Below are 12,799 nucleotides of genomic sequence, written 5' to 3'. Positions count from 1 at the left end.
ACACTTGACTATAGAGGAAGACAGGTTAAAAAAAAAAAAGGTCTTTTAACTAACAGGATTCACAATAGCTCTTACTAGTCTGGCATGGGGCAAAATTAACATCACATCTCATTTGGTGTTTGGTTAATGGTGAACACAGACAACAGATTTTTTTCTGAAACGCATCAAAAAGAGTCTTCTGTCCACATGAATTCTGGACTTTCTTGAAAATAATTATTTTTTAAAAATAAAGTCCAGATGTCTCTCAGATTTTGTTAGTTTTGAATTGAAGAGTTCTAACGTTCGAGTTTACCTTCCTTCACCTACCCTCTCAGAAGTACCTGTGACATGTGAAGGCAGCCAAGCACCCAGTGCAAATGGGGACATGAATGGAAAGGGAGAAAACTGGATAGAACTTTCACTGCTTTCAACACTTCTTGCAGTGGCAAGGCAACAGCAGACTGCTTGGATGCACAGAATCCCTCCTCTCCTAATCGTCTTCAAATACTCTGTCGCTTTCTTGTCTGTTCATTTTGATTTAATTATCTTTTCTGGCATGTTTTATTGTAACTGTATTGTCTTCTATCAGCTACACCAAGCACAAGGACAGAATAATATCAAAATCTGATGTCAAGAGTTCCCTAGTCCAAATGATCTCCCATATGTATCTTCTAATATGTTACTTAGAGCAGTATCAGTATTTTATCCCACAAAAAACAAGTGCTGCTGCTTTTTCTATGAGTGACCTACGGATTGATCCTTTGAATAGCCATGTGTGCAGGAAGTACCAGCTCTCATCGCCTGACAGCCTTCCTATGATTCACTGTACTAAAAGGCCATTTCTGGAAGTCCTGGCTGACAACTTGATGAGAATAGGAAATTCTGGAAACAATTAGTCAACGAGCCAAAGGGCACCACAACCATAACTAATAAAAAAGCTCTGCCCTTCTTTGGCAATTGCACTCAAAGACTCTTCAAGTATTGAATATATCATAATTAATTGTATCTCATGCCCTCTCACCTTCCCTCACAAGGAGGCAATTACTTTTGTATCACAGACAACCTGCGGTACCTAGGAGTGAAGGACTATGCTCAGTGGATGTGTCTAACAGACTGTGACAAGGTACTTTTTAGGGCCAGTTCTTTTCAATGGTTTTATGAATGATTTGGACGCAGGATTTGAATGCATACTGAGTAAATTTGCACATTATACTAAATTAAGAGGAGCTGTTGGCTCCCTTGAGGGTAGAGAGGCCTTGCAGAGAGATCTTCACAAATTAGAGGGCTGCATAATCACCAACTGTGTGAAGTTTAACAAGAGCAAGTGCTGGATTCTGCACCAGAGAGAGGGCAACCCTGGCTATATGTAAGACTGAGGAAGGAGAGGCTGGAGAACAGCTCTGAAGAAAAGAGTCTGGGGGTTCTGGCAAGTTGAATGCAAATCAGCAGTTTGTTAATTTCCATTTCTGACTTTTTTAGCTCATGGATCTGGTTGAGATAGCAGAGTCACTATGGATTGGGGTCACTGATTTTTCACAAACGTGTTTCAAAGCTCTGACCTTAATTTCTGTTAGCAGTTGTCAGCATCAGTAGTTCACATTTGCTCAAGCAGAAGCAGTACTTAGGTGCCCATTTTAAACATGGGACATGTTGCTTAACAGAAAGGCCTTGACCTTTTAAGGATGTCATACAGCTTACCATTTAATAAGATGCCTCTAATTTTTCCTATGAACATCCACTTCAGCCCGTGCTTTAAGAATAATTATCAATATACAACGCCTAGCAATATTCCCTTTGTGGGAATATCTGAAATATTTGAACACTTTGAAATACAATACAGTGTTTACGTACTTACCATTACGCCTTTTCTTAGTTCGGGTCTGTAGCTCAGGGGATGTGATGGTAGCATGAGGCATTATTGAGATTCAAGTTTAGGTCTAGCAGATTCAGTTTGGCTAGCAGATGTGAGCAGGTGACTGGACTCAGATGACCTCTTCCAGACTTGTTCTTGTGAAGATTTAGCATGCAATGGAGAGCAGAGCCAAAACATGCCCTTTACTCCTCTGAATGCTGTTCATCACAGATTGTCAAGTACAGTTTATTCAAACAATGTTTGTTTCCTTTCACCTGAGAAAGTAGGGAAAGCTCTTTGATATATGAAACCCTAAAATCTTGGGATTCAACCCACAGAAGAACATGTGACACATCTCCATTTCCCCTTGACACTGATGATATTTACTCTCCATACTGAGATCAGTCACTGTGCAAGATATGTAAAGGGGCAAGGAAAGCCTGAAAGACTCTTGAAAAAAGATTTCACCAGCAGCAGGAGCTTAAGGAATTGCTGGCAGTCATCTAAATGTCCCCTCCCCGTCACTGTATCTAGAACTTGTAATTTTATTATTATTATTATTATTTTTTTTACCATTAAGACTTATTGCTGGTAAGAAAATAAGACAAATGTTACTGACAAAAGTCCTCAAATGAAGTTTTCTCCCATAGCTTTTTTTTGTTGGTTTGTTCTTAACTTTCTGAATTACGTTAATATTTCTGGGGTGGAGGAAGTGGGGAAGAGAAAACAAACTGAAATAAAAGGAATAATAAGATAATAACATGACTGCAAAGCAAGAAAAGTTACTAACCTTATTCCATTTTCTGGGAACTTCAGGATACAGAGATCCATCTGTGAGCCATCTGACAATGTATTTATCAAAAGTATCAAAAGTATGTGAACTATAACAGAAAACAGTACTGCCAATGGCCACCCCATAGTTCCAACAAGACTAGAGGATACAAAGTTCTCCAAGAAGGTTAGAGGATAAACATGATAAATGCATCTATACGTGGGAGTTCAAAACTTACCCCTAATGACAACAGGTATATCCTGAAGCATTTCTCTCTTTAGAAGTTGTATCTGCCCTTTAAAGAAAAAGAAGAGAAAGAATTAATTTCACAAATGATTAATAGTTCAATGCAGTAGCCTGTTAATGGATGTGTAATTGACTAATAATTGCCTCTCTATGCCTCTACTTAAATTAAATCTGCCACCCAATCCATCAAGTTTGTTTACCAAACATGTTGTAGACTGAACAGTTATCTAAATGCTCCTCCAGCAGGAAAAGGGGATCAGCAGACTTTGGTCTTTCAGAACATTCAGGAGCACTGGAGCCTAACTGGTTCAGTTACTCCTCTTATTCAATGTGAACTGCAAGTGAGTCAGCTGATTTAATTCTGTACAGCTGGCATGTTTTAGGTATAGCACAACCAAAGGGGCAAATGAAGCTGATCTTATGTACTGTCCTGGCCATCCCATTCTTCAGCAGCGTTTGTGGGAGGTTTTCTAGGAACCAGTTCTGCACATGTTCTCAAGGGACAAACCCAGTTTAAAATGGGAAACTTTCACAAGGTTCAGGTCTTTGCTTTCTCCTGACTTCATGGTTCAGCAAAGGGGATGGTGGAATGGTACAGGTGGAAAGGAATTGAGTTGTGAAGTAGGAAATCTGTAGCATGCTTCTTGATCTTCTGTTAAACTGCTTGCCTGACCTGCTAAATCCATTTTTGCTCCTATCTAGCTCCTAATGTTAGAGTCTAGGATCCTCAGCATAGAACATCAAACCAGACAGCATCTAGCAGAGTATGGCCCTTCTCAGTTTGGTCCTTTTGCAAAATTAAGCATGCACCTGCTACAAAAGGGTGTATATCTACAAGAAAATAGATGTAGAAATATTTGTCTCCTTGTTTGTTCCTGTGTCTATCCTTATGATTCTGGAACAAACCATGACCATACGGACATACTGTGCTCTGATCAACCCTATATTCATTTAAACGGAAACAAGAACATTAAAGCAGATTGAGATTTTCAGTTCAGAATGTTGTTCTGACACTGCTCCTCATACAATTGGTGAACCTCAACCTATCTTCCTCCGAGCAAGATTTAAACAGGGGATAACTCTACAGTTTGCCATTGTTCTGCCCCGTCCCTGGAGATGTTTCAGGCCAGGTTGGATGGGGCCATGAGCAATCTAACATAGTACTTGATCTAGGGTTTGCAACTTCATGGTTGCAACTTAATGATCCTTGAAGACCCTTCCAACCCAAGCTGTTCTACAAATCTATGAACGCAGGGCTTTAAGGCACTAAAAAAACACTGCAGATAGCCTTAATTTGAAAGTCTGGCACATTGGCTTTGCTAGGTAAGGCTGAGCAAGTTTCATTGCACGCAAGCTCATCTGGCTCCAGAAGGTTTTAATCCAGAAAAGACAGCCCCAAACCAGCTCCATGGGCAGATATCCTACAAAGTACAGATAATTAAGGAATCGCTTCCATAACTGAAATTAGTTGTACTAGATTAAAAGCAACTAATCTTTTTGCTTTAATGAAACAATTCATCATATGCCTGAGGGGTGCCTCCTATTGCTTTGGAATAAGAAGAGAAAGCAGGAATCCTTACACTGTCACCCCTTCCTATTATTCAGTTGTACCCTCAATACAGGATTGCCTCAAGCAATAAATACACGTGCTACAAGTACAAGTGGTCCTTTTGTAGCTTACAGACCCATCCTAGTACAGCTTGCAGGTTTAACAGGAGGCATTTCCTGCAAGTAGAGTTTAATCACCCTGGAGAACAGCTGAGAATTTCAGTTTTTTTTTTTTCCACCCTTCAAGTCCATCAGTCTTGTTTCTTAAGGTAATTTAATCTCCCCCTCTCTCAAAAAGTACTAAGTCTTCTCAGTAGCAAAAGAGAGCATCTGAAGAAGAAAGTGAATTTTAGTGAAAATTCAAAAGCAATGCTGATTATTTGTTAGGAAATACTTGTATCTCCAGCTAGATACCTCAGCCAGATACAGATGATTTGCTGGCCTTAGTAGCTTATAGCTAGCAGCTATGAAGCAACAGATAATTCAGGCAAGTTTGCTCTCTGACCCACTTGTTTTTCCTTTCCTCATTATCTTAGAACTTGCACTTCTGAGCAGTATTACCCTTAGGAGTTTTAAGGACTGTGGGCCTTGGCAGACTGTCAAAGGTAGCTGAATTTTTTCCTGAATCTTCATGCTTTTGAGGTTTATTCATTCAAATGAACTTTAATGAACGTGAAAAGGGCTGCCAAAGTCTAGAACTAGGAATGGGGTAAGAAAGGATGTGTGGTGCTGTCTGGTTTTTTGTTTTTTTTTGGAAATAGCTGACTTTCCAGAGTAGTGCCAGCTAGAGTGGGATGGATTAATTTGGAGCTGCAAGCCCTGCATATCTCAGCCATGGGATCATCTTCTGAAGATCAAGGGGCAATGCACAGGGGCAATAACATTTAAAACCCCAGATAGCCAGGATCAAGATGTTATAATTTCCAAATAAGTCACTAACTTTATACAATGCCCTGATATGGTACATCACTTAATTAAGCTAAACACAAAATCCCAAATATATACCTGTTAATATGCAAAAAAAATCCCTATTTCTACTCAGTCAGCGTAAAATAAACATTCCTCATTACTACCCCAATGCAAACAGAAAAGATTCTTGCAAAGAAATTAATCCAACAATTCACTGTAAGTTACATTTGTGTATATAGGTAAGATCCTAGACCCGTGTAGCCAGTTGAAATCCAAGTATTTATTGGTTGCTTAATCTCAATGCTGCAGTTTCTAATGGCTGGTCTTATCAAACTCATGTGGCACTGCATGTGGGTTTGATTGTTAAATGACAGCCTAACATTGGACATAGCTTTTACTAAGGCAGGTGTCATTGGGTCCACAACTCCTGGAAATATTTGCAGCTTTTTCTCAGTTGAGTATACTAAGAGTTACGCATGGGCAGGTAATTGAATTCCTGTCTTAATGGGACTTAGCAGGAGTGACTGGTACCCCTGATCCCTGTCAATATGGTTAGCATAACCAGAAAGAAGGTGAAATGCACAATAAGCAAGCAAGCAGTTAGTGTGTCTCTCTATCCCCTTATCTCTTTCTCCCCTCTCTTGCACCAGGGTTTGGGGATACCCACTAAGAGAGTGATAAGGCCATTAGCGTTACTGAGAACCAGGTGCTGGATCACCAAGGTGGCATCCATTAGTCACATTAGGATTACCAAATCCTAAACTTTCAAGACGGATTAGCACGATATCCAGAGTGAGTCTACCCTGTATTCAACCATTAGACATAGATTTAGACATACCAGTATGGCTCTCCAACTTGAGAAATCTGAAATTTAATGATACGATTCATCTCAATTTGGCAAACAAATCCATGTTGAATTACTGGAATTTCTCACAGGATAGAAATTCAGAATTTCATTCATCTCTAATGAATAATTAATTGCTAAACTAATTAAACATTAAAATCCATAATGAGCTGGAAGAGACTGACACATAACTACCATGAAATGTTTTGTGATTGCAGCTGCCTGTCACCATAATTGGCAGCTGCTGTTTGCAACTTCTGTGACTCAAAAAAAGTCATGCTCTTTTTGCCTTGTCCTCTGACTCTCGTTCGTTGCCTATGCAATTCTAGAACCTACTGGGAAGAGGTTGTATAAGTGTTAGTTATGATACAAGGTTATAAATGTCTGATAAAAATTTAGAACTCTGGGTCAAAAGCTCACCAAAGGCTATAATCAATAGGTCCTTTTCAGCATTATTAGTCTTTGAGTGAAAGCCCAGCTACAGTAAAATGAACTTCGCTCAATTCGCAATAAAGAGCAAACATCACGTTCCTGCGGAACAGGCTGGACAAGCCTGTTCTGAGTGAATTCCATTTTTGAGAGCACAACTAGAGGTTCTATTAGCCCATGAGAGACCAACAAACAGTTAAAAAGCTCAGCAGAAGCTGAGATGAATAATTGTGTTGCCATGGGTTAACTAAAGCCCCCAGCATCAATGAAAATGGTAAAAAAAAGTGATGGATAACTAGTGAAGTTTGATCAGATTTCAAATGCATCTCCCAGGAGTAAGCCACACTGAAAAGGCAGCAGACAAGATGTCTTTTATAGCTGCATGGCCAAAAGAATTTGGTAGTTATAGTACGTATTTGCAAAGCTTCTGCAGGGAAAAACAATATGGATACAGTTTTGTAGACAATTTATTTCAAAAGCCAAACTCAAATGATGTCTTTCACTGTAAAACAGACAGCAGCAAAAAGGGTGATATTCAATGCCCATTTTTGACAAATCTTAGCATCAGAGTTCCAAGATACTATTTTGGTGAAGCTGTTGTAGCAATAATTCTAGATTGAATAGCACTTGGATATACAACAGAAAGTGTTGGTACTTGCTACTCCTTCAGCTTTACAGAACTTACACTCTCAGGACAGACTCAGTTTTCTGAGAATTTCCTTGTAAATCTTCTAATTAGACTCTAAGTTAAAATGCTTTTCATTTAAGGTATTGTTTGCCTTTATTTTGATTCAAATTACCTTAACAGTAAAATACACTTTAATCTTTTCATTCTTTAAAAATTCAGTGAAACTCAATAGACAGGATGTATTTGGGAGAAAAGTCTGTTGTAATGAAAAAAAACAATTTAGATTCAGTGAGGACAAATCCGCTCAAGAGCTCAGGACATTCTTAGATTGCCCCACTGTGGTATCAAAGATTATGCAACTAATTACCGCCCTGTAATGCATTTATATGCCATCCCATTTAATTTCCAGTATCTGTAAATATCTTTTAAAAGGCTGAGTAAAATATGAATGTATTTGTATATGATACATCTGCATGTGTGAACATGCACGTGAACATTTAAATAACCACATCTCAGATAATTAAGCTGATACGATGATCATAGCTATTTTAAGCTTCTTGTTTATATAAATCAGCCCACAGCCTAAGCACATTTGGCTGGGTTGTTCTCACAGTTGTTTTTTTTTTTTTTTTTTTCTTTATTGCTGCAGAATAACTTCACACATCCAAAGCACTTTAGCTCCCAAACTGAAATACATGGAAGACTTTGCACTGATGGGCCACATTTCCAGACTGGCCCTTGAGGAACTAAGTCTAGCTTTAAGTGTGATTTATATCAAGTCCCTGACTACCTAATTCAAAATTCAACTTTCAGTGCCTTGGTAAGTAGGCAATTTAGAGTCTGTATATAAAGGAACCTCCAAGACTGTCTATCTCTGCAAGTCAAGGTTTTATTGTCTAAAAGGCACTTCAGCAAATCCGTATAGATGCCTCCCTCAAATTCACATTCAGTCTCCAATCTGTGCAAGCACAGATGCTGTAAGATATTTTCTTCCTTCTCCTCAATGCTGGAGACCCAAGATCAATTTTTCCTGATTTACAGACCCAACACACTTACTGAGTATTTTTGGAGATATTGGGAAATATCCCAAGAGATTCTGAGCAAGGGATAGAATAATTGAACCTCTTAGAAAAAGACAAAATGTGACCCTTTTCTCTTGCATCTTGGGTGAGATTCCTTCCTAAACTATTAGGATAGGATAGCCCCCAGAATTGAGCTTTAAGGAACATCGTTACTGACAATCCACCAGCCAGATGTAGCCTCATTCACTACAATCCTTTGAGTTCTACCATCAAGCCAGTTCATGTCCCAGCATAGCATGAACCTGTTTGTTTCACAGTTGGACAGTTTGTCCAGAAGGATGCTGGAGTAAATGATAGTATCAAAGGCATTACTAAAATCCAGAAAGATTATGTCCTCTTGCCTTCCCTTCATCCACCAAGAGAGTGACCTTATCAAGGAAGGAGATCAAATTACTAAGGCAAGAATAACAATTTTATTTCCTCCTATGACAGATAAAGAAGATAATATCCTCCTATTAGATTAAGAAGAATAAACTTTCCTGTCAAGAAAGTATGTGAGGAAAGAGTGCATCACCCCTGCAGGATGCAAAATGAAGAAAAAAAGAAAAATGCTAAGAAAATCACTCCAACTTGATAGTAGCAAAGCTGTAACGGAGCAAACTTGCTGCTGCAGGGCTCACTGTAGGAAATTGGAAGGGTGAATAGAAACTAAGGCAAGGATGGAAGGTAGATTTGCAGCAGAATCAAGGCTTCCATGCACTTCTAGGTGCCACTTGTGGAATATCACAGATTGTCCAGTTTGTTAAAGGAATATTATGTAGACCAGAATACTAGAAAATTACTTATTAAACTTGAGTCTGCAAAATGAGATCATGAACTGAAGGCTACATCAGGGCATTAATGAAAATGGGGAAAAAAAGATCCAAATCAAGTCTACAATCTCTTAATTCTATTTTAATGACTAAGTAGTGAATAAATCTTGGTCATTATATAATGGGATAAGACACAGATGTTTTGGCATTTAGACCCAAAAGCATTCAAGAAGACCTGGATGTTTCCCCAAAGAAAGAGAAAAGGCATACGGAAGAGGGCTAATACAGAAACAATTCACTATGATATAGCTGACTGAAAACATGCAAAAGGCCAGCGAGAGGCTATTTGTTCCCTGAAAAAACTTAGTTTTTAAAGAGATCCTTTCCATGGGAAAAGATCAAGTTTTGCAGCAATGCATGTGGAAGCAGAGTAACGTGCAGAGGCACAGTAGCATAACCCAGTGACCACAGTAAACAGTGAAACTCAAGATTTGGGATAGGCCATTTCCCTCGCTGTGAATTCAAGTGGGGCACCATTCATCCCATATGTTTTGAAGCACATTTGGAGGGCAAGGGAATGGCACTCAGTTGTCACATATCTCCTGGAAAGCAGCAACAGGCATTAATTCACATGGATGTGTAACTTGATCAGTGTTTTTTACTCAAAACTGTGAGTCCTGCCCTCCCTCAATAATTTCAGTCTTTTACTGAGCACACTGATATATGCTTTCAGAAATGTGCTATTTAGTCAAGATATTGCTATCTTCAGTATCAAATATAATGTCTGTGACCTTTTAAAATGTCTTTAAAGACAAAGGTGAAATTATATTCGTTTGTAAAAAGAATGGTGGTATAATTACTGCTGCTTTGTCATTCAGTAACAAAGATTCTGATTTGCCTTGCCACATAAATCAGAGAAAGGTGAGCTGCAAGGGGACATACAAGAACCTTCCAAGTCAAACCCTTCTTTGAGGCAAAATGAAAGATTCTCAGTCCATCCCTGATGATGAGCAGTTCTTGAAAACATTTTCCTGTTCCCTGTTTGAGCTTTTTCTCATTTTTTCCACTTTTCTTGCTAATAGAAACTATTTTGTGCAACAATGTTTTTTGCCACTACTCCCCTCATACTTATATTATTCTCGTCATCCAGAGTACATTCTTCTGTATGCTCCCTGCTCAATTTTCCGCTCATTTTCAGGCCATGAAAGTCTCTTCTTGCAGTCACACTCATCTCTAAACCCACTTCTCCATTCTAAACAGTTTGCTGTTCTCTTCTTCAGAATGAACTGATTTTTCTAAGCCCTTACCAATTCTTTGATCTCAACTTTAATTATCCTGCATTTTCTTCTTCTTTAAGTGGCAAATTCAATCCCCCATAATTATTTTCATCTTAGTTACCTATCCTTTTAAAATCCACATTAAATTCTTCTCTGTTAATTAGAATCAGGTCTAAAGCAGCCACTACACTTGTTAATTTCTGTCCTCCAAAACCAGAAGCTCCCTTCAGCACCCTCCAAGGTCTCACAACTGTCCTTGTTGTGATATCCTCCGAAAGTCCAAACAAGTCTTTGGTCTGAAAGACCCACACTGAATTTTCCTCCCCAGCACAGAAGACTCTCTGTTGTCTATATGTTGTTTCTTTGACATTTCATCTCCACAGAACCCCCTGCAGAAAGATTCTCCTGCTCTGTTATAACTGACATCTGTGTATGTATGTCTCTAATTTCCTGCAAATTGCCCATTTGTCTTCCCTACTTTATTTTTCTTGGTCTCAAGCTATTTTGGTTCACGTTTTGTTTTACTTTACAGAGTTTCTTGTAACCTAGACCCACATTCTGACCTATCAATCAGATCCCACCAATTCCCAATGGGAACTGAGTTCTCAAAACCCTTCAGCAACCTGGAAATGTTAGACAAGACTCAACACTGTTTGCATGTAATGAAAGAGCAGACTGGATAGGATGGATGTCAACTTTACTGCTTTAACCCCAGACACTGCTTCTCATACTGACCACTTGTTTCATAGAGCAGCTTGTTCTTTGCTGACCCAGACCATTGATATCGCTTCAAACAAATATTTTGTAGGCATTTCCATACTTATTACCAAAATGTAGGGTATTTGGGGTCCCGATGATTTCCTAAAGAATTGATTTTGCTATCTGGAGCTGTCTGCACAAAGCTTGTATGAATTTTCACGTCACTGTACAGTTTCATAAAGAACTCTATGATTTTACGTGAGAAGAATATGAAGCAGAAAAAAACACGTGGATTTACTAATTATAAGAGAAATTTGTTGAACAGCAAGTGAATACCTGGTCAGATGATATACCTTCTTAGACAGCCCTTCACAACCACAGACACCTGAATACCCCTTAATTTGCCCTGATCATCTTTGCAATATGGTTCCTGTGTTGGGTGTTCTAATGTTCTCATGCACCAAACTTCACTGGAGATTCTCACTATTTCTGCTTCTTCCTCATTTGCAAAATTCCTTGTCTTCTGGATACAGTTCTTAAAAAAGTGACAGGGAAGGCCCTGTCACCATTTCTATTCATCTGATCTATTATACCACACAGAATCATAGAATTCTTAGAGTTGGAAGAGACCTCTGAAGGCCCTCTAGTCCAACTCCCGTGCAATAAACAGGGACACCACAGCTGGATCAGGTTGCCCAGGGCCTTATCCAGCCTCACCTAGAAAGTCTCCAGGGATGGGGCATCCACCGCATCCCTAGGCAACCTGTTCCAGGTTATCTAGTTAACACCACAGTTGCAGCATTATTAGGGAGAAACCAGCTAATTATCATCAGCTTCTGGTATTTATTTGAACACAGAAAACTAAAACGATCTAAAAGGCACAAATGGAAGAAACTGAAGTGGAACTTATGGTGATTCCCATATATACCAGCTAGAACAGGGTTTCAGATTTAAGTCTACAGCTTTAATTTAAGCAAAAGATCCACTTCTTGCTGTTAATAGGCACCAAATATTTTTTTGCTCTAATTGCAGGTTGATTAAAAACATAAACAAAAGGCGATCAGAAGTGTCAGTTGGAAGACACGCGTATCCCTGTAGCGACATTTAAGCCCTGAAATGCTCACAGAGCTATTTTAGACTACTGAAACACCACAGGGAAAACCAAGTTGCATATCTGTGCATTCACTTCAGAATTTCAAGGTGCATGCAAGCAACTGAATTACATGATATATCTTCAGTTTCATCACAACAAACACCGTATTGTCTTCTCTAACTGTTGATTGTTTTATGTAGTTCAAAAGAATAAGAAACATTCACTACCAAATGCAGCCTCGGCATGAAGAAAATCCTCACCATTTTCTATAGCCTTTCACTGCTATGGTAGAATTACATCAACATTTTATGGGGGTCATTTATCACGTTCTGTGGTCCATGTTTTCTGTGCATATTTACAGTCTTATCCTGAAACATACAGCTCCTAAAATATTGACCAGCACACCTTGATTTATTATAGTAGTATTATCACGACATTCAGTTGATTTTGATTTAATACTATTTATTGTCCAATCAAAAAAAACTATGGCAGCATGAACAAGCTATAGATTTTGGAAAGATGGAGACTGCTGACAATAATGGTTGTTTTGCATTTCCCTCTCCAAACGATTCTTTCTGCTCGTGCATTTTGAATGAAAAGAGGTCAACATCTTATTCAGTCCTTAGAGAGTCTCATACTATTTATAAGGTTTCCTAACTGTAGCACTCAATTAGGATCTCAGAAACTCA

At 38.8% G+C, this 12,799-nt stretch overlaps 1 long non-coding RNA gene across 1 annotated transcript in view; it reads right to left on the bottom strand.

Moving 5' to 3' along the window:
* LOC104910605 (uncharacterized) overlaps window positions 1-12,799 on the bottom strand; it is a 183,446-nt gene that overhangs the window by 23,985 nt on the left and 146,662 nt on the right. The window contains exons 3-4 of the long non-coding RNA XR_014882958.1: window positions 2,842-2,898; window positions 1,835-1,986 (exon numbers count right to left, since the gene is read on the bottom strand). This is a non-coding gene — a long non-coding RNA (uncharacterized LOC104910605). The remainder of the gene's footprint in view (window positions 1-1,834; window positions 1,987-2,841; window positions 2,899-12,799) is intronic.

The sequence above is a fragment of the Meleagris gallopavo genome, chromosome 4 (genome assembly GCF_905368555.1).
Source record: "Meleagris gallopavo chromosome 4, MGAL_WU_HG_1.1, whole genome shotgun sequence".
In the NCBI taxonomy this organism is placed as follows: Eukaryota; Metazoa; Chordata; class Aves; order Galliformes; family Phasianidae; genus Meleagris; species Meleagris gallopavo.
This window is presented reverse-complemented; position numbering and strand designations above follow the sequence as displayed.